The 23204-nt window shown below is 45.4% G+C and overlaps 1 protein-coding gene across 4 annotated transcripts in view; it reads right to left on the reverse strand.

Annotated features, from left to right (window-relative positions):
* R3HDM2 (R3H domain containing 2) overlaps window positions 1-23204 on the reverse strand; it is a 60325-nt gene that overhangs the window by 31587 nt on the left and 5534 nt on the right. Inside the window, exons 1-2 of one of the 4 annotated variants that reach the window (XM_052810367.1) lie at window positions 7019-9097; window positions 6856-6914 (exon numbers count right to left, since the gene is read on the reverse strand). The exons of 2 other annotated variants lie outside the window; for them this stretch is intronic. The gene's annotated coding sequence lies outside the window, so the exon portion shown is untranslated. Of the gene's footprint in view, window positions 1-6855; window positions 6915-7018; window positions 9098-23204 lie in introns of those variants that run through there. One more of the 4 variants, XM_052810369.1, reaches the window with a different exon arrangement.

Below are 23204 nucleotides of genomic sequence, written 5' to 3' on the forward strand. Positions count from 1 at the left end.
CAACAAACCAGCCTGTAAGAGGGAAGATGGAAAGCAGTGGCCTTTTTCCAGCATCTGAGTGTTTCACTGCACCCCTCTGTGTAAGGCTTTAGTATTAGCATCATATATCACTGAGTAAGTACCTCCTGCAAGGTTAAATGATGATGCTCTCACGAACAATTTGCTCATTGGCTTCCAGGTCAACCAATTGGAATCACAGCTCCATGGCAACAGGCTCTATCACTAGGAGCAACGAGACAAGTTTGGGGGGTGATTTAGATTCCCCCTCCTCACTCCCCTTCCAGAGCACAGCGTCTGCTGTAGAAAAAGGTTTTCACAGGAAAAAGTGGAGGCGGCAGGGTGGAGAGGGTGCTGCAAATTCAAGGCATTAAAGCCTCCTCGTTTCTACTAAGTCAGGCAGCACAGTGCTCCCTCTCTGCACCGAAGGATCTTCAGAGGCTTTTGTCTTCTCCTTTTCTGCCAGGGCACAGCAGATGGTAAAATTTTTTCTGTATTAAAGTATACCTACCAGATGCAACAAGAGGCTGTAATGAAAGGCTTTGCTAGTAGGACCAACAAAGGCCACATAGCTCCTGAAACATCTCCCTCCTAGGCTCCATTTGGGCTCCCAGTCCGCTCTGCAAAATGTAAGCTGCCTGCACCAACACTGCTGACTGGGGCATCCCCAGCATCCCATAAAAAGTCTGCAGCCTCAGTTTGAAAACAAACAGGTAAAGAGCCTTTTGAGCACACCCCCTTTCCCTCCTGTTGGAGAAAACAGCTCCCTGTCAGAGGTAACAGCTCTAGCTAAAACAAGCACCTGGTTCAGTGAGAAAGCCCTGAAACCTTACTCAGGAACGCTCATAAGCTGCAACTGTCTCAGCCAATGAAGCAACCTCTCCCAAATTCTCTCCATTGCTTTTTTTATTATCAGTTGAAGTGAGGGATTTAATTTCTCACTACCATACAGTTCCTACAAAACCTAGCAAAAAAAATCCCCAAGCAACAGGAGGCCAGATTTGATTGCACAGTGTATAGGCCCCCAGTGCTTAGTCATTGCTTTAAATCTTAATCTCCACCCCCACATTACATCAAAGAGGTGAAATTATGATGCAGATGGAAGGGTTTGACTTCAGGTGGAAAGGGGGGAAATAACCTTATATGAACAAGGAGACGGGAAATGCCAGTGAGATAGAAGCCCTCTAAGTTAATTCTGCAGAATATCAGGAGGTCTCCAACATGTCCCTCCCAAGTAATTCCAAGGAGGGTAAGACAACACTAGTTAAATTGCCTTCATCCACAGCTGAGGAAAGCCCCCATATCAAGCTGTACTTCACATTTGCTGAGCAAATGGCTGCAGCAGCTTAAGGTGCTAATGGCTCTCCTGGCTGTTCACATAACATCTGTGCTCTAAGGCAGGGCTGCTACAAGACAATCCCTTCAGGAAGACCCATCTCTGCACCTCAGCAGAGCCACTGCCCACTTCGTTTTGAGAGGCTTAAGCTCAGGGGCTACCGGGCCTGTTCCAGCGACCGTAACCCCTAGGAAGAGGCCAGTGTCTGCAACAGCCTAGCTGTGGTGGCCATGGTTTGTTCACCTCTGCGTCTCTGGCTGAATGTAGGAATTGGAGCCTGGAGAAGAGATGTAATCCTAGAGCTCCTCTTCATTTCAAATACCTTTAAAAAGGCTGTTCACTAGTACAGGTGCAGTCAGGCCTGTTGAATGGCACAACAGCCAGTAGGTGCGTTATGGGAAACATCTGAATTATCACCATGGCAGTAGTTCTCAGTTATGCAGTATGTGCATGGATTTCATTATGTAGAACATCTCAAACCACAAGATAACTTCGGGCGGGGGTGGGTGGGTGGGGAATCAGTTATTTTGTTACCTCCCTCAATCAGTGCAAGCACTAAAATCAGGATAGGTGTCAACTTGCTATTACTGTACTCCAAGAGTGTGACACAACTGGTGCCAGGACTGCCAAAATCATCTTCATGTGATACACAGGAATCAAATGTGCCAGAACAATAAAGGTGCGTTGGCATATCAGGAAAGAGAGAATCAAAAAGATACAGCATGCTTTGCCTGTGGGCTTTGAAAAGCCAAACTTTAATAGCCTGCCATTTCCACCTGGATGCAACTCAGGGTTTCTATCCAGAATGCTGCTGTCACAGCCGAGTCTGGCTCCTTGGAAGGCAGTAAACAGGACACACACTGTAGTACCAGGGCCTTTCCAGCACTGCCTCAGGAAGGATGCATCAATGCTGAAGACTCATTGCACGTTTGACAAATAGCATTCTCATGAGCAGGCTGCCACCTCCCCAGGGCAGGTTCACTTCCCTCACTTTTGTGAATTACCTGCTCTATCCAGGGATCTTAGTTCGTCAAAATAACAGGCAGCACCACAGTCCCTAGGCAGGCATGGAAGCAGTAAGAATGCAGCAGGGCCTCCCTTGCCAAAGCCTGTGGGACCACAGCACTCCGGGGATGGGTAAACATCTACATTATTGCAGCCTGAGAGCTGCTATTAAAACAACACATCTTGCCTAGACACAATGGAGTAGTTTTCACTGAAAATGAGTATTTCAGCAGAAGATAAAACAAAAAGCACCGCTTAAATGAAAACATATGAGGCAGAGCAGCTGTTGTGAAGGCAGTACACAGCAGAGGTAATTGCTTGCCACACAGATGAGCTCCAGGCAGGAGAAGGGTTCCACCACACGAGTTCCATTGCACCAAACAATCAGGAAAATGCCACTTTAACTTAAGTCATGGTTGCTTTTCTTTTCATCATCAACATGAAAACAAGGCCCTCATACAGGATGGGAAGAACAACATCTGGGCCTAAGACAGAAACTTCATCAGATCTTGTAAGGTAAGCAATGCAGTGCCCTGGGCAGCACATGGAAGGCCTAAGTCCTTTTAGGACTGGAGGAGATATTCGTTCTTCCCTGCGATGGAAGAAAACAGAAGATGCAGTTGAACCATGTCCGAAACATGAACGTGTCCAGCCACCTACCCAATGCCTCCACGTGCTCTGCGGGGGATTCTGCAGTTTTTAATCTGGTGCCTGTTGTGTTGAGATCCAGCCTCTTGTGGAAGGAATAGCTCACAGCAGAACCCTTTGCACTTGTCTCAGGATAGAAAAATTCAAAGCAGAACAATTAATTTCTTTCCCCCCTCCAGATTCCAGATGTTCCCACTCAACACAGGTCTTTGCTTCTTGCCCCAAAGGCCACGCTGTTCTTTTTGTGCAGCTTAAATTGCTAGCTTTCACGTCAGAGGTGGCTGAATTCCAGTAGCAAAGGAGATAACTTCCACTCATAACAGAGCCCTGATCCTTCAGAATGGGAGCAAGTATCAAACCAAGGAAGGATTCCCTACTACAGTTAAGAGGGTATCCCAGCATACCCAGCATGTCCTGCCACCCCCAAGGTGTAATGCTTGGAAACATCCTTGCCACATGAACCAACAAGGAGGGGAGAAATTACGTCAGTGAATTAACACAGATTCTGTTCATTTGCTAGGAATACAAAGGTGGCAATGTCCACTGCACCATCCAGTCAGCTGCCATCACTGAGTCAGCTGAGGGACTCGGGGCTCACAACCAAAGGAAAAAAGCAAAATGGCAGAGGAAGAGTGCCTTGGGTTTTTTCCCTGTACATGAAAACTGCTGATCAGGTGTGTAGTAGCAGCAGGAAGAGTTGCCATATGCCTGACAGGAAACTTCAATGTAGAGCTGACCAATGTGCTCAGAGAATCCAGCTTGATTGCCTGCATAGTCAGGTCCTTTATTTTTACTCCAAAAGCAGCCTATATGCTATGCAAGACCAGAACTCCCATCTCATTTCTGCTGTGAAAAGCTGACGGCACAGAAAGAAGGCAATCATTGGATTCAGGCGTGCTGGAGATCTCCTGGGGAAGATAATTCAGTTCAGCACCAAAGCCAGAGGCTGTAAAGATCCCCAGATCCCACTGAAAGCCTCCTCCCCACCCCAACTAGGCTTATTCCTTGAGTTTTGATGCATGTTTCCTTTTCGTATGCATCGAGAGGAGAAAATGATGTGTGGAGGGAGTTATCACATGAAGATACAAGTGAGCAATCATGACAAATAGTTAAAAAAATCAGTTTAAAATAATACATCCATTATTGACTGTTACGGCACCATGCACTGGAATAGCTTTTATGTCCAAGTGACCTGACAAGAAAAGGAGAATGGAGCTCTGTTTGCAGTGCCTGCTCAACATCGACAGTGGTGCCTCGTTCCTCTCACCACTGAGGCACCTTGATACCAGCTCTTTGCTAGACAGTTTACTTGTATTTCAAGCCCTCTAGTGCCCTAGCTGGAAACACCAGACTCAATCAGCAACCCAGTACATTCGTTGCTGCTCTACAGCACTTCTGGGTACAAAAATCTCTTAAGCACTTTGAACTGGATGGGTAAACTTTGCTTACACCTATTTTGCAAGCGTGGAAAAGGAGATGCAGAGACTTAGGCGTCCACAGCTCTGCATACCTCCCAGAAGCTGACAGGTTGGACAGACAGGACAACACTGGGAGAAAGGAACCTATTGCACAAACACCACAAGAGGGTTTGCAAAGAAAGAAAATTCGATTGATACTGAAGACAGTGGGTTTAAACAGTCTCAGGCTTAAAAGTTCTCTTAGCCTGAAGTTCACAGCAATAGCAGCCATCTTCAGTCCGTCTGCTCTTCCTTCTGTTAGTCTAAGGGGATATTATTTGTTTGATGTTAAAAACAAACCAACCAAAACAGTGATGCTGTTGTTCTCTTTTTATTTTGGGAGCTGCAGTGAAGCCAAGCAAGAAGCCTCTCACCCCTTGTTTACAAAATCTGGGGGAGAAACAAAAACAAACAACCAGCCAATAGTTAAAAAGTGAAAGAATCACAGAAGCCATCAATATAAACAGTTCTTGAGAAGGAAGGGCTTACGTTTGGTCCAAACATAATGCTGTAAATTTTTGTGGACAGTTCCTCTGAGGGTCCCTAGGCAGAACGCTGGGAGAAAGAAAAGATAAATCTCAGATGAGAATCTCCCCATCAGAGTTCCCTTCTCCATTTCACACCGGTTTTCCCTTCCCCATCATGAGCTATTCCTGTATTCATCTGAAGACCAGGGAACTGCTCCCATGACGTCAAAGCAGTTTCCCCAGCAACAATTAATGAGGGCTGTCCACCACAGGGGTTTCCTGAAAAGCTAGCAAGGAATTATCCACCTACTTTCTACAGTGTCAAGATGCAATAGGACAGCATTGAACAGGAACTTCTGTTAACCCTTCCATGGCTCAGAGGAAAACCCTGGCACAGTTCCTACTGACACATGTCCTAATTCTTTCAAAGAACCCCAAACAGAATTCCTTCCACCTGAACCCATCCATAATGAAATACCACATCAGGTAAGAGACACCTGCAGATACAGAGGTGGCAACCAGCCTCAGGAAAAATGCACATTAGAAATAGCTCTTATCCTCTTGCTGGCACACTTCTCTTATGCCATGCCTGCACCAGTTAGAAGCATAAGCACAAAGATTAAAAAGCTGGCTGAAAGCGCAAGGTATCTCCCAGTCTAGCTTACCATTCCTGAGCTGACCTGGGCTGGCAAAGCAGATCCTCAAACTTCACTAATCAGACCCAAAGCATTCCAGTTCCTGGCAAACCTCCTTGGGAGGAAGGCAAAAAGCAGGGCTGCTATCTATATCCCCCTTTCTGTTTTCAACGCTGATGCTCCTGCTTCTCACCACGCTGGCAGAGGATACTGAGCCACCTGACACACTAAGTAGCCAAGGGGTACACAGCAAATACAAGACACTGTGGCTGTTTTCCAGGTGGGATCCAGAAATTGATTTGATCATTGAACAAAGAGGGGAGTGATGATTAAAAGAAAAAAAAAAAATCAACTTTATCTTTTGGCTGCCAGCTGCAAGAGTTGGACTTGACAGTGAAGGGGGAGTCTGAAGAGTGGGTAAGATATTCCTCTTCCTACTTTCCCACAGCCTTCAGCAAGATGAACTCAGTCTTCACCTGCTGAAGTGCTCACCATTCATTGCAGCAGCTGTTGTTGCTGTTTGCAGATCCTCAAGCCACAGGTGATGCTTCCAGTTTAAATAAGCATTTTAAAGACATGAGGGGAAAGGAAACAGGTCCAACACACCTGAATGAAGATCCTGCAGTACAGTAACTGGCTAATACCTCAAGCCCAAGAAAACCAGCTCCTAGCACTAAATCTCAAATGAAGGGAGCATCATTTCCAGTAACTTGTTTTTTAGGCAAGACTGGATGATGAACATGTACAAGAAGGAGGTAAAGGCAATCCAAAGTTCTAATTCCACTAAACCCAAACCCAATTCAGTGATAGGTTTAAAATAATTAAAAAATAGGGTTAATATATATGTGAACACCAATATAGTCCTACAGAACACCAAATTGCATAAGCTAACATGAAAATGTCATATGGCACATAGCCAATTAACTAGTCAACATTTTTCATCAACTAGCCAGCTTCAGACAAGTAAATCCTTTAACGTATAACCCAGCAGAAGAGCAGTGGGTATTTTGCCTTTGCAAAATGAACAGAAACTACCCAGGAGCAAGCTGCATGAACACCAAGCTAAGACACAAGGACAACCCATGAGACTGTCACAGGGAACTCCTTAATGACATGGAAGAGTACAGTATGCTTATTGGGGATTCCCCTGTCTCCAGTAGGTGCATCCCCAGCATCACAAAAAGAGAAAGGAGAAAGCTCAATTCACACTCTCAAGTCTTGAATGAGATCACAGAGCCACATATTCATTTTAGTACAGCACCATTTTAAATTAACCCCATCAAGCAGCAGAAATCCTGTCACTTACTTACCAGAGATGAATGATGTCAGGTCCCCATCCCTGAAACACTCGCTTGCACTTATACCTATACTGTATTTCACATGGTGGGGGTACGGGGAGAGGAAAAGAAAAGTCTCTGGTCAATCTTTCTCAATCCCAAAATAATTGAAGACTTATTCTAAAAATAAACTCACCGTGGTGGTTTTGCACTCTCAGCAGGTCATCTGTTTCCTGATTTCAACGGAGACTTCATTGCCACAACCAGTTCAAGAGGAATTTTGCCAAGATAATACTGCTTCTTAGAAGCCCCCGCCAGCTCTCAACCCTGAATAAAATGCTAGCGATCTTTGCTGCTGCTGCTACAGCAAGCTAATTGCTCTGACAAGCAGCTCTGAAGCAAAGCAGAGCCCAGCTGTTCAGAGGGATGTCATAGAGAGCTCTGCCAATAGCCACATGCACACCCCCCTCTTGCTCTCATTCAAATACTTCAATGGAACTGCCTCCGCACAGCCCTGAGAAGGTTTTAAAGACACAGCATCCTTCCCCTGTCAGGTACTGGAGCAACACAAATGTAAGTGCAGGAGCAAAGAAGAGATAGCACAGTAAACATCAGCATCTTCCAGAAGAATTCAAGTGCATGGACTACACTTTGCAGAACGCCCTACACGTGCCAAGGTAGGTTACAGGCAGCCTTGCTTCACTATCACTGTTGCCATAATGTTTCCAAGGGGTCAGTTTGTTAATGGTTTCATTTCAATTCAGTTATTTTTTCTTGCTCATTTATTAGTGACTCCATACTGACAGACAGGAAACAAGAAACACAAATGGCACTAGAGAGGTTTTAAACCTCTCACTTGCTTAAGTTTTCCCTAGAAAGGGATTTTCCATCCCAGACCTGGTGAGTCTACAGGCACACAGGCTGCGATCAAGTCTCCTGTCCATATACTAAAGTTTACTCTCAAGCGCGCAAGGCAGCATTGCCGAGCATGGTGCACAAGCACATCCTGTCCCTCGCTAGGCTCAGAAGTTGCTTCTTGTTGGATTACGGAGATCTTCCAACTACAGCTCTAAACACTGGTCAACAGCAGGTAGGCGTCATTCTCCTTCTGCGCCAACAGTTCCTGCTGGGCAGAAGCCCATCCTAGGCAAGGGGCAGCCAGAGCTGAAGAGTGCGCACTCTTGCGGGGCCAGTGCTGACTTCAAACACGATCAGCTCGGTCAGCAGCTGGTCTCGAGGAGACTCCTTGCTCAGGCTGAGCTCTGGCAGTGCTGGAGCTGGCAGCAGAGCAAGGGGCAGCAGGCCTCACAGGGCAGCCATCTAAAGGCAAAAGCTTTGAAGAGAAGGGAGATGAAGATGAGAAGGCAGGATCAGCCTTGGGCTCAAGGAGATGGAGAGGCTGAAGTGAGACAGTGGCAAAAAGGTTCAGATGCACAGCTTTAACTGACAGCATCCATTGCAAATAGTGTAGTGCTGTGCTGGTAAAGCCTCTTCAGGACTTGCCTTTACCACTTTTGCTAAGTTAATGCAGTTTCTTCTAAACGATCCCCTGCTACAGCCAAAGAAACAGTCCAATAAAGCTTTTAAAAAGCAAGGAGACAGACAACAGAAACCTGATACATTTCCGCTCCATGACAAATAGAGGTTCAAGTTTGTAAAGCAGCCCTGCTGTGCAAAGGACTTAAGTTCAAATGTATGCATGAGCTTCTGTCTTAACCTGCTTCAAAGCCTTCTGAATCAGGCCTGTCATGCCCATGCAGAAAGCAGGTGAATGTTCCTGGCCAGCTGTCCTCCTCTTCCTGCTGAAACTGCTGTGATCCTGGCTGCAGTAAACAGCTCCCTGCTTCTGCCCACAGCAACATGGACATTTGAAGAGGGGGTCCCATGGCTAGAGAACCAGAGAGAAAGGAATGACAGAGGGGCAAGACAGGGGGTAATAAGACAAAAGTCACTTGCAATGCTATACCAGTGTTTTCAAGTGGAGGGCCACAATTAATCAACCCCCACATTGGCTGAGTGCAAAGGCTTCATGGATGTTGTATGAGATTTCCCCAACAGAAGGTGCAAGAGGACAGATCCAAAGGATTCAAGTTCCTTTTATGCCTCCTATTTCTGGCCACTTCAAGTTCTTTCCTCCCAATTCTGCAAAGGACTTTTTAAATAAAAGGTGCCTGTCCAAGGAAACTGAACCATGATCTCCCAAGCTCTTTGAGAAAAAGTCACCACTGTCTGCGCAGTGCAAGCTTGTAGGATGAGGGCCTTCAGCTGAGCTCACAGGCTCTGCGATGACAGTTTCTCAAGTCTGCTGGACAGCAAGCCCTGAGAGGTAGCAAGTGACTGCGTTTGCAACGGCTCCACGGATTGCTTAGCAGGAAGTCAGTCTGGACATTCACGTCCCCCTGGCAGAAAGCATGTGCTCAGAGTGACTCCCTGTGGCAGCTGAACCCAGCAAAGCTGCAAGATTCAGAGATTAGGCTACAACTCAGCATCAGTTTTTAACTCATCTATTTTGGGTTTGTTTATTCCTGTCACCTAGCACCCAGGCAGGCACCTGGAGTTCCAAACCCGGAGTTCTGAGCCCCGAAGAAGCTGCAGCAGCTACTTTGCAAATGAAGAAGCAACAGAAAGGGACAGACGAGTTCAGATTCAGGAGCAGTGCTTCAGCATGCCCTCCCCAGGCCAAGGATCTTTGCTGCATGTAGACAGAGCCTTAAAATCTCTGCAAAACCTAGTGAAACTAGGAGCTTTATTTTGCTAAGGAGAATCTGTGGTCTGCTGCATTTCAACTCAGGATCATTAAGGACAGTTGCTGGCACCCTCTACTCTGGACCCCTGCAGTGGCAAGATTAGTCCTATAAAAGGAGGGAACTTTGGATGCTGTTCTTCCCTTCTACCAGGTCTTCCTGTTTTCAAAGATGCCCAGGTAGCAGAGCATGTTAAGCAAGCAAAAACATACAATAAGCTTAGGACCCTCTGTTGAAACTCCATTGTCACTTCTTAAGATTGATATTAAGGCAGAAAGAAAAGAAGCCTGAGCCTGCAAACCTGATCTCTAGCACTTAGATGCCTGGCAGCCAGCTCAGCAAGGACAGATTTCTGAGAAAGCCTTCCAGCCCTAGGACACAAGCATCTGCCCTAGACAGCACAGACACAGCCTCCTGTGGGCTTGTCCAGCTCTTTCAAAAATCACTGCCCATTGTCACTATGAGTCGGCAGCACTTCATCTTCATGAAGCACGTGTGTGTGAGGATTTCCTAAGCTGCATCTTGCTCCTTAGATGGGGAGACAGTAAATCCTGCGTGGGAGGAGGAGGAGAAGGAAGAGCAAGTCAGCCCCACCAGCAGCCTGGGCAAAGCCCTACAGAGAGGGCTCCTGCCTTTCACACCTGAGAGCCATTTGCTTATTTATCCCACATGTGTGTGTGTGCACACGCACACAATGAAACTAGGTCAGTGAAAGCAGGGCACAGAAAAGATGCAGCAGCTCTAGGTATTGTCTGTGCTCCCAGCTTGCAGGGAAGCTGCCTGTGCCTGACATAGTAATATCGCAGAGCAAACAAAGAAAAAAGCAAGAAGATATGTTCCCTCCCTCCCTGGCAGACGTGTATCAAATGAGCCTGGGCTCTAATTTGCCCAGCCCAGCTTCTGTTGAGAGAAGACATGTCAATTAGGTAGTGGATATAATCCCATCAGAAAGGGAAAAAAAAGTCAAGACTCGTGACACCAAGCTGGTGGGATGGCACTGGTGCAAACCCCCACCATCAGCCCAGGACTGGGCTCCCCCATGTGACAGACATACCAGGTAGCCTACATCAGACACCTACAGCAGCTGGAAAGGGAGAAGAGCATTACCAGTGGACTTAAATGCATTCATTTACCCACCCAGACCAGAAAACTCCCTCTCCCCTCAGAAAAGGGAAAAAACCCAAACAAAAGAGCCTGGGACAGACTCCTCGTTGCAGGCATATCAAACACCAGCACTCTCACTTCTGCCAGCCTCAGCCACCACAGCACCACGGGGATAAGAGAGAGAAAGGAACCCTCAAGCAGTTAGAGAACTGTATCACAGACTGTTCTTTGGGCTGGAACTGACCTTGCTCATTGCATCCAGCAGCAGGCTGCAAGCGATCATTAATTACTAAAGTGTATATAGGTAGAAACACACACTCCAGACACCATACACTTCCAAGGACATTATGAGCATGCAGACTGCAGGAGAGATTTGGAGAGCTGGCTGCCTATGTGACTCAACTTCAGACTGCTGCCAGGTATACACCAAGCATTTGAGCTAAGGGATCAGCTTGGACAAGGAACACTTTTAGGCAGACACCATAATAACCACCACACATGGCAAGTCAAACATCTTTCATAAGTCCTCCAGGCCACAGGCTTGTTTTGTTTTGTTTTGCAGGAGTGTGTATGCAGCAGAAAGACTTCTCCGTGTTTGGACTCAGGACATGGGAAGGTTGAGAACTGCAGCACATTGCTGCTGGGAGCTAACATGTCCTGTGAGAACAGCTCCATGAACATCCAGAACCAGAGCAGGCACCCATGGAAAAGCTGAAAGCAGGAGACCAGCAGAAATGCCACAGTTGGGGCTGAAGAAAGGATGTTCTGGTCTTACTCATCCTTTTCCACAGGGCACACAAGTGGAAGAAAGGGAGAACAGCCAGGATTCCTCATTGAGACTATGACCACATCTCTCCACATAAGTCCTACAACCAGCATGTTTTTATCAGGCCCAAGGTCTCCTCAGAAGAGGCCACAATAAAGGAACAAGGGGTAGATTGAAGGAGAAAAAAAAAAAAAAAAAAAGTACCTGCACAGTGGAGAATCCAGTCCCAAAAGTGACAAGTCAGAGTGTTGCGAGGACGACAACATTCTGAGGAGGACAGAGAAACTCGGGCCATCAAGAACTCTGTCTGAATGGCTTCTACTACCAGAAAAGAGACAAATTTGGGTTATGCCCAAAGAAGCAAGATCCAAGAGTCAAGCCCTGGCCTACCCTGTCCTCAGCTCATCCTGCTGCTGGGCATCAGTGTCACTCCAAGTGCTGCAAGAACACACATAAAATAAAGGCACCTGCTACTCTTACACACCCAGGACCTAAAACCAAGGTGATGACAGGGGTGGGACTCCTGAAACTAAGAGAAACAATACAAGAACGCTTGAAGAAGCTTACTTGGCCTAAGAGAGAAGAATTTGGAAATTAGACTGTAAGGCAGAATTAGTACTTCACTTCGGAGCCTAGCAGAAAAAAAGCACACTGCCCGAGATTTGGGTTTCATTGGACTAAAGCATTTAGCTTAGCAGTCATCACAGCTGCATTTCCACAGCGTGCTGCAGAACATTGCACTAGTCGCCTGCTCAAAGCCATAGTGCTCATTGCAAGCTGCATCTACTGCACTTCGGCATTTATAAACATGCACTGTCCAGTCCCTTGCTCAACTGCTACTGGGACTGCCTCGCCCTCTAAATTCTATCCCCCTTCAGCCCCCCCCCCATGCCAAGAACATAAAGACATAGTAAACTTCATGTCACTAATGAGTCAGCACACAGGAAGTACACGCTTGCTCCATGCCAGCAAGACATTCCCAATGTGGGAGTTGACCATGGCACTGAATGACTTTTCCAGTTGCAGACATTTCTGAAGTGACTCTGCAAGGGGAGGTAGGCAGAGTTGCCGCCTCTGCTCTCCCCGACACCTCCTCTAGCAAGGAAGCAACAGGGCAGCTCTTTCCTCCAGCCAGACCCTTTCCTCCTCCCGTTTGACTGAAAGGACAGCAGTCTCCCCAGCTCCATTAGGAAGAAAGTCCAGAAGCAGCAGGGATGCAGAGTAGCTCAATCCATCAGCTCAGAGGGACAAAACAAAAGCAAAAGAATACAGGAGAGCCAGAAGAGGGGGAAAAAAGGGATAGCAGGAGAAAATATAAATGCTGAGAGACACTCAAGAAAGAAAGGGGAAGGGGCAAATTAAGTTTAGTGTGTAGCTGGAAAAACCGTTCAGAGATGAAACATCTTGCTCACCCGCTCCTTTTAAAGGCTGTGCTGCCATCTCTGATGGATAAGGGTGCCTGCACTGGACATGGCAGGGAAGAACAGAGAAGCGTTTTAAACTTAAAAGAAATGACCGTTTTCTACTAAGTAAAAATTAAACACCACCCCCCACCCCCAAGGAGCTTTGAGTCAACCTCAGCCTTGCACACAGAATCTGATGCTGTCTTCTTCTCTGCACGTGCGTGCACACACACGTGCATGGAGGTGTCTTCTTCCTAGGCTGAAGCCAGTCTCCAGGCAGTAAAATAGAATTTTTATTTTATAAAAAGGGACCTTCCATTCAAATCTGGCTCAGCTGAGGATGTGTTATCATGGCAACCATCCCCTCCCTGTCTGCCCCAGCAAGGAGAATATTAAATACACACAGATCTGAATGATCCTGCACTGGCACAGGCTGCGACTAAACCCCATCATCCCCTCGAGCCCCTCTCCAAGCCGAGGCTGGCGTGATTTGACATGAACCAAATCTGTCAATGGCTCAAGACAGACACGTGGGCAGTAATGAGCAGTGGAAAAAACGTACCACACTCCATTCAGCTCCAAACACTGATAAATAATTCAGGAAGAGAAATGCCGCAATACAGAGCGCAGCACGGTTTAAAAATAGAACATGCGCCGATGCCAGAGGAATGGAGGGGAAGGAGAGAAAAGCAGAGAGGTGGCATGAACTAAAGCATGTGTGTCAACAAACTGGGCAGCTCGTGGATGCTGCAGCAACCTAGTTCTCCATATTGATCCCAGCAGATGTTTATTTGCTTACCCTCTAAACTGGGAATCCAAAACTATTATTATTATTATTAACATAGCAACAGCAACCAGGGCTACCCCTTCTGGATCAGAGCCCTGCAGCAAGGCATATACCCAAAAAAAGAGAAACAGCCTCCATGCTGAAGAGCTTGCAGGAAGTACATGGGTGGAAGTACATAGAGCGAGCGTGTATCTGCCCACCCTCCCTGCAAGTGCAGCAGTGACTCTGCAGCAGTATGGGCACCAGCTGCCTGGTGTCCAGGGTCAGGTATAGTCCATTACCTGTGTGTCCTGCTCTGGTGGGGAGCACACATAAAGCTCATATAATGCAGGCTGAGCTTTGAGAACTTATTTGGTACAATCTGTTTTCTATTGGGGGGTGAAGGTGAAACAAGCCTCGAATGTTTCTGTTGGGAAAGTTAGAGCCTTTTTCTCTATTCGGCTGTTCTCTTCTAAATCCAGCTACCTTAAATTCAGACACTTCCACTCGTCATTCGTAACAACATCATTGCTGGCCAAGTGTCCCAACATTTATATTGCACAAAATGTATGTAATATACAAAAACATATAAATATACTATACAAACATCACCACCATCACCCTGTTAGGCAAGAAGCACAAAGAGCTCAGAACGCTGTTCTCTCTGGATTCCATTGCCCTTCCTGCATTAATAACTGCATGTTAAAACAAACAAACAAACAAACTTCGTGCTAACCTAAAATATTCAACTGTCTGGACAAGTCTGCAATATAGGTATCACCTGTATTTTCGTGGTGGGAATTAGGACACAGCAGAAGTGATGTAAGTAAGGTTAGAAAGGTTACTATCGGACCCAAGAGTTCCTCCTTTCAGCTGTAGAGCCTAACACATTTCACATTTACTATTAACTATAAAGACCCCTTGGTCACAGATACAGCCCCGTTATACCAGTTTGCCATTGGGCTGCTCTAAAGAAAAAGATGGTTTTTCCAGGTTTTGCAGAACCTGTGAAAAATACTTTGACAGATGGCTGCTTTTTTCTGTCCTCACAGTTTCAAAAAATAACACCAGAATGACACCAATCTCTCCCTGCTTCCTCGTGAAGAACAACAATACCAGTTTCCCAAGTACTTGTAAGACAGGAAACTGCCGCTAAGAAGAAAATACAGAGTAAATGTTTGATAAGGAAAAATAAAATACTATCATGTACAGTTAATTCAAAACCTAATAAATCGGTACACAGAAGAAGCTTTCCATAAATATTCTGGGTCCTCTCCCCAGAAAAAAAAAAATTACTAAAGATGTGAAGGAATAAAAGCAAAAGAAAGTAAAAGGCCACTGAGAGGAAGTTCAATAGACTGACCTGATGCCTGCTTGTAAGGAACCTCAGTCTTAAACAGGAAATCATAAACATGTGGCTCCTTTGGTTTCAGCAAAGATCTCCCAAAATGTATTTTGCCCTAAATTTGAGCGAAGGTGAACAAAACTGAATAAAAAATAGTCAAGGCTTGTACAATTGTGCTGATCTAATTTGTGTGCATCTCTTAGTTGTCCAACTAACGTTTCAACATTGCAGCCACTGTGAGGATACTCTTACAGACCAGTTAAAACCTCAAAAAAAGCCTTCTGGTAAGTGACCAGATAACAGAGAACCTATTAATGCTCCCACTAGTGGCAAGACAGAATCATGAGATCAATCCTTAGCACAGAATCCATCCACAAGACATTGATCATTAAGAAGCTGGGCTCACCAGTTCTGCTGCTCACTGAACAGCCCATTTATTCATACAATTATGTTGGTACAACCCTCAGCATAGAGTCACTTATAGGCCAGAGGTTTCATTATCCAAGTAGCTTGTTCCCATAAGCAGCAGCTGTATCAGATGAAGCACATTTGTACCAATACAAACACAGCATCAGGCAAGAGGGCAGAATTGCTTTCACTGTACCAGCACAGCAAAGCCACACTGCTTAGGCTGCTAAAATCCCAGATATATCACATGTGAAAGTTGAGATTTTTGCCAGTACCACCTTCCCGGTTTTGGGGAGCTATGCGCTGGTGAGACCATGTCTGAAATGCACTCAACACAGAGGGTTTCACGTACATCCAGTCAGTGCCAATGAGGTAGACTGCTTCTGTAAACCCCATGTCCCTGTTTAAATGAAGCCAAACAATCTCAGTCCCAGCCTAGGTTTGAAACTGATCTGGGGGAGATATGGAGAAGGGCAGCCCCGCTGCTTTTGGGCTATTCTAATTTTAAAAGCAGCTTTGAGGTTGGAGCAACTGCACCCAGTTGGGGAGGCAGAACACGAGCACCTCTCTGCATCCTCCATGTTCTGGATCTTCATTCTCTTTTCTGTCCATGCTCTCCCTTTTCCCTCCCAAGGTCAAATCATAACAGAAGGATTGGGCTCAAAGCACCTGTTCATTTTGTTTGGGACATGGGCAAGCAGGCAGGACAGGATCCTATTTCCTTATAGATAGTATGCCTAAAGCCTCCCAAGAGAGGTCAGTTTCTGAGATACAGCAAACACCTTCTGCAATAAAGTGGCTCTTGTGTCTACACTCAGCTGAGGAGAAATTAGTTTCTCAAAGAAAAGAATGTCAAAGCAATATAAAAATTCTAAAACTTCATTAAAAAAATACAAGCGAGCTGCTATAAAGAGTAGGCTGCATCTGCCCACACTCAATAATCATCACCGAAATTCACTGGGAGGCAGCAGTGACTCAGCCTGCAGTACACAAAGACAGCCTGTGCTCCCAATACATAATGAAACCGGGCTTTATACAAAATCATAAACCCGCATGCGCCCCATTGACAACACACATGCAGGGGAATCCCAGCACTGACAGACAGGCGGGGAATCATCAGCCCTTCCTCTTGCTGCTGCCCACACTCAGACACAAAAACGTCTCTGCAGAAGCACACCTCACCTTTGCTTCAATCCGGGAAGTAGGTTGTGTTGTCTTCCAGCTGGGTTTACTAGGACTCAGAAATCAAGAGAAGGTTCAAAAAAAGATGGAGGAGAATGTGATATAGTTGAAGGGGGAGGGGAAACTAACTCTGGTCCTCAACTACATCCCACTATCCTTTCAAATGTCACATCCAGCTCTTAAAAAAAAAAAAAAAAAAAAGAGCAAGAGAGGGAAATCTATGCATGCTTTTATTAAATTGCTTTATTGTGTGAATGGATTAATCATACTTCCAGTAAAAACCTTAAGGTATACAATTACTGCAGTTCACCTCCTGCCCAATAGCCACAAGAAACATAAGGCTTTCTTACGGATTGTACTGTTTGCTCCCACACTCATGCCGTCACATCACCTAAAAAATACGTTTTCAGAGACACTTTCTGTGCTGGCCTCCAGAATGACTCCTCCATTCAGACATCCTCAGCCTTTTTCTCAGAACAACCACTAGCTCCTATCAAAACTAACTGATACAGAAGGCCTCTCAGCCAATGAAAAAAACTGTCCCATGGAATCAGGACTTCAGCAGCACAACACATTCAAGTTACAAACCCTTCTACCTGTTCGCAGCAGGGCACCATCCTGTGAGCCAGGAAAGTGCAGGCTTCCTGGGTTCTTAACGTAGCTCAGCTCTGCCTTTTGATGCTCAGTCAAATAATTTCTTCTCCCTGTTCTTCAGATCGTCCACCTGTAAACAGGGATTACATGCACCTACCCACAGTGGGGTAGAAAGGATTAATGTATTAGTGCTGCAAACCGCCCTTCTAAATCCCTCAATGTACAGTCATGGGCAGACACAGGATGGGACAGGGGAGTAGGACCAAAATGGCTTTATTATTAGCTCCTGCTGTGGCACTGACAGGGAAGGCCTCCCTGAACCTTGCCATGTTCCTTGTTTTATGGCCCAACGCTTCGCCAAGCAGCTCTGGCCACCAAAGCTCTTCGGTTTTCTACAGGCTTCCTGCAGCATGCACTTGCCTTGTGCTACAGAACAGCGAACACACAGGCCGGAGAAGCTGCTGTGAAGCAGCAGGCTTCTCTCTGGATTGCCCACACATAAATTTTACTTTGTGTAACACAGTGGATATACACCCTCTACTCACTTTTTTTTCCCCGTACGTGCACACTCCATACAAAGTCACTTAAGTGCTGACACTGTGAGAGAGAGAAGATCCGAGTCTCCAGTAAAAGCCCTCTTGCCGCCCCATTGATTCTTGTGTGGGAGGCACCTTTCTGTCCTGAGCCCATCTAGTGCCCAAGTTGCCAGAACTTGGTTCTGCACCTCAAGCTTCCAGTCTCTTTTGAGCTACAAAGCCTAGCAAACTCAGCTTAACTCACTGCCACACAGCTGCTCAGCAAATGCTAACAGTCTTTTTGTCCTCATTTCTGTTTTCCCCACCTGAAGCCACTTGGTGCCACCATTCCGGTTCTAGGGGTGGCTGTATCATTAAAGACATCTAAAGCAGCAGCTATGAGAGTTGGGGGAGAGAGTTTTTAAAGCCAAGTGGGTGATCTAGAAAGGATTTCCCTCCTCCAGCAGGGTTCTGCCCTCACCGCAGCATTGCCACATTGGGGACATTTTGTCCACTGCTGTTCCACGTTCTGCCTGTACTTCCTGACATTGTATTTCTCCAAATGGATGTATGTGAGAAGATTTAGGAAGTGATGGGTATAATCCTGTAGCATCTATAGCAGCGATAGGGTCTGTGCAAGTGCTTGCTGTGAGCAGTTGCTTTGGTTATACTTTTCCAAAAGCATTTGCATTTAGGCCAGACTAACAAGAGTCTTCCAGTACTCAGTGATTGATAAGGGCAGCCAGTGGGATTCCCAAAAAGCTTCCAAGAAGATTCAGAGTTAGGCACCTGTTACCTGCAGGAGGATCTCCAAGGTCTTTGTTTCCAAAAGAAGCCAAGGTGCCAAACTCAAATTCAGCATCAACTGAAAGTGGGTTTGGGATGCTTTTGAAGATGTTACCCATTAACAGTAAATTTTGGTTTCCATTATCAGACATACACACAGTCTGACTCACAACTGGGCATCCTCTGCTTACATAGCCACTTTCCTTGCATGATCTCAAAGCTTTCCTCCCCCATCCCCAAAGCAGTTTCTCCTAGAGGAGAAATATTGTTGCACCCATTGTTCAGACTGCCAGAATGTCATGGCCATACACTGAACAAAGCCTCCCATTCCCTTTCTGAACACTAGCAATATTCCTCCCTTTTATAAAGAGACAATAATAATCCAATCAACAAGACGACAAAAAAGGGCAAAAAGCTAAAGTGCCAAAATCAACACACATGCTGACGGCTGATCTCATGTCTTCAGCAGACCACCAAGATCACCCAGAGGTCTGACAGCAGCATGGCTCCACACCTACTTCTCACAGACAAGGAAGGGAAAGCAGGAAGGTCCAAGCTGTAAAATTCTTGTGACATGATTCAGAAGGAAGACATTACATTTAGTCACCAATTCAACCTGTCACATGAAACCAAGCTGTTGGGAAGCTTGCACTGGGAATAGACACACACATTGTTCTGCTTTTGTGTTGAACTTGGATTTAATAAAGCTAGTTGGGCAGCAGACACAAGAGCTTATTGGAGGCTACCTCCCTCTACTACTTGGGGAGACTGCATAGTATCAGCCTGGACTCTCACTAAAGTCTCCACGAGAGATCTGCGTTGCCACAGCTCTACTTAGACTACGTTTATGGAACCAGTTGAAAAGCATGCAGTTCATTTAGGTATCTGCACTTTCATGTTGCCAGGCAGCTAATTTCTGAGTGATCCTAAAGGAGTTATCCAGAAAGAAAAAATAAACAGGATATACAGCAGATCATTGATGGATCTAGGCATTAATGAACCAAATTACAAGACCTTTCAGGAACTTGGCCAGGTGTCTGCAATGGTGCCAGAGTGGGTGTGGAAAGCAAGCGTGTTTGGGATGTTGTAACTAGCATAATTCCATAACACTGGGTGAGTAGTAGTGTCTCTTTTGCCAGCGCTTTTCACACATTAAGCAAGTCAAATGTATTTTGAGTGCCTGATGACTGCTGAATATAAGGGTGATAGTAAGTGTCTTATCTGGTTTTCCATAGAGTGACCATGCTTGGTCTTCAGAGCTGGGGTATCTTAATGGGCAGAGATACAAAGCAAAACTTCTTGCTAGAGGAAGTTAATAGTTGGCACTAATTACCTCTAATTCACAGCCAAATCATCCCACAGATAAACTACAGAACAAGCCGTCAGGCATTAAAAAAAAAAAAAAAAAGACATAGCAAACACCCTTTTTCACCTTATCTGAAGTGCTGGGAAGGATCAGCTAGAATTAAAGACGAATGCACTGACAAACCCGGCTGCTTGCTGGAAACAGAGTCTACCTGGTCATCAACACTCTTTTTGTATTCTATTGCAAACAGGAAGGTATCCCACAAAAAATATCAGCTTTAAACTTCTTTCTACCACCATGCCTTCTCCCCAGAGCAACGTTCTTTAGCAGGAGTGATGAGACCATGCCACCACCAGCTGGAGGTGCTGAGATGTTGCATCCATCTGTGAAGTCCATCAAGACAAACAGCATCCGAACATGAAGCACCTAGATATCCAGGGCTTTCAGCACCTCTGCAATAAACCACAAACATACAGCAATAATCTAATCACTCTACAGCGGTACCTATTTTGCTAGCATTAACTTCCAGAAATTTACACTTTAAAAGCCAGCAATAGTCATGTAAAAAAAGCCTCTAGAGAGGCAAAGACAGCCTTTCAGTCATACTGGGCACCAGAAAGGGGAAGCCTTGATAACAGTTCATTCAGGCAGAGGTGGTGATTGAAGGTCAGGACTCTGGTCTCTCTTCAAGCCCAGTCACTTCCATGCCATGCTACAAGCTCCTGAACAGTATGGAAGTGTTACTCACACCTCAGTGATTCCCAGGGCAACTGCTGTTCCTAAGGAACTGAGATCCTTAGATGAAAGAAACCAGGAGAAGGACAATGGGGTATTATTAGAAACCAGTATTGACATAAGCTGGAAACAGCATCCAAAACCAAAACCAACTATTCTACCTATTTAAGGCTGATGCTTTATCCTCAGCTAGTGAGATGCAAATGTAGCATCAGTTGAAGTGCCGCCTTCCCCTGCCACAGACCCCAGCAGCATTAATCAGCATTGCCACTTACTTCTCTGACCCCTCCAAGTCTCTAAGACACACCACCACCTATAGCTGCAGCTGTAGACACTTCCAAAATACATAACTAAAAAGAGATTCAGACCAAGGTAAAAGTTAAATTCACTTGGCCCACAGGGCTTATTTCCTCCCAACATTACACTTCCCTGCCAGGGCTATGTCAGAGACACAAATGTCTTCTGCCTTTTATTCGCTTTAGGGGCTGAAGAACAAGTTAGAAGTTTTCTGTCCCTGCAGTCATGGTGAGCAGTTCATCATAATTTCAACAGGCATCAAGTCATTTTGATGTGTGTTTCAATCTCTGCTGGGGCCTTTGGATCAGGTCATAAAAGTATATTTGTGAAGAATTTAAGTCAAGAAATGCAATTTGGCACAGGCACGCAGAGGAAGTACCAGAGGCACAGCATATTGGCAAGATCATTTTATTAAGAGTTCATCTTTAGCCAAATAATAGCCCTTTGAAAAGTCTTCAGCACTCAGGTGCCAAGCTGCATTTCCTGCCTCTTGCTGCACCATTACACTGGACTTCCTGCTTTGAATTACTCAGAAAATAGCAGCTTGCTAAGCAACACCAAAAGCTGCTATACTTGGGGAGTGATTGAGGCGGGGGGAAAGGCAGCCCCAAAACCTGTTCTGAAAGTTTTGATACATATCCTGCTCGTATAGCTTCTTTGGCAGCCACCTCCTCCTTAAAAAAAATTAAAAAAAAAATAATCAAGTTCTTAAAATGAGTACTGATCTAGTTGAAGTTCGCTATTAAACAATATAATGAGATGAAGTACACTGCATACATGCACATATACATTCGCAAACATCAGTGCTGGGACTACATGCATGCATTCTTCACACTTTTCATACAAGTCTGCCCATTTTGGCATGAAAGCACTCTCTCTTCCTCCACCTGATTCTAGGCAGGAATTAATGCAATGACAAAATTACTTATAGTTGACATTTCTCCAATATACTAATTCTTTCTTCATCCATCAGCATCTACCATATGAAGGAAGACAAGAAATAAAAGTTAAAATAGATAGATCGGAACTCTAGAAGATGGTGGGGCAAATCCAGACTCCACTGTAATCAGAGAAAGCTTTGGTTCACACATCACATTTACAAATAACTGGAGGGTAGAGTGGTGAAGGTGAAGACAACAGCTGAAGAAAGGCTGACAGAGTTGGGGTTGTTCAGCCTGGAGAGGAGAAGACTCCAGGAAAAGCTCATTGTGGCCTTTCAATAATTAACGGGGGCTTATAAGAAAGACGGAGAAAGACTTTTTACCATGGCCTGTAGTGACAGGACAAGGATTTTAAACTAAGAGCAGATTTAGATTGAATATAAGAAATTTTTTTACAACGAGGGTGGCGACACATTGGAACACATTGCCCAGAGAAGCTGTGGATGCCACATCCTTGGAAGCATTCAAACTCAGGTTGGATGGGGCTTTAAGCAACCTGATCTAGTGAAGGTGTCCCTGCCCATGGCAGGGGGGTGGACGAGATGATCTTTAAAAAGGTCCCTTCCAGCCCAAACCATTCTGTGATTCTAAAAGAATTTAAGCACTGAAATGAAGCTAAGCCTGGGACCAGTCCTACAGACAGATTATTATTATTATTATTATTTTCTTAAATGGGTGATTTATACACCTTCCCCCTGAAAATGGGGTTTTAGAATAGCAGCACTGACACAATCTTAAATTTAGCAACACAAATGGCATCACTACTATAAAGGGAACTTGATGCATCTGCGCTCTGACGAGAGGATAGGATATCACACACAGAACAAGAGGTACTGCAGAACAGCTGGAAGAAGGGATTTGATGTGGACATTCTCCACTGCTCTGATCCACAGGCCAGCACTGAACAAGAGGGTCTGCTTCTCCCACAGCCAATTCCTTGCCATCAGTCTAGCAGTTTCCTTCCCCTTTAATTCAGTTGACTGAGCCCCTTTATTCACTCCAACCCCTTTTAAAACCTGCTACAGACGACCTGTGACAACAACAACAGGGACAGGCAAGAACAAACATTTTTTCAATTTCTAGGAAACTGAGCAATGCTGCCACCCCTTCTCCGAACACTAACTACTCCAGGCAATAGCAGAATCCCAGGATCCCAGGTCCTTATGCAACAGTTTCCCAGCCACAGAGAGACTGGCTGCGTGTAGTTTGGTAAGTTCTATAGGACATGCTTCCTTATACATCCCATCTTACTTGAGAAGGTGCTAGCTTACTCCTAGGCCTTAGCTTTTACTTAACTAGAACAAGACATGCAGCATTGCAATGGTTTAACTCAAGGGATAACACAACACCTGATATTAGTCAAGTCAGTGCGGCTTTGGACATATATAATATACCACTCTAAACCCTGTTTGCTGGGTTTAGCTCATACTTGTCACACAAGCCAAAAAAAACATAGGCAGCACCATGCTGTTCAAAGCAGCTACATCACA

Source organism: Harpia harpyja, chromosome 15 (assembly GCF_026419915.1).
Source record: "Harpia harpyja isolate bHarHar1 chromosome 15, bHarHar1 primary haplotype, whole genome shotgun sequence".
NCBI lineage: Eukaryota > Metazoa > Chordata > Aves > Accipitriformes > Accipitridae > Harpia > Harpia harpyja.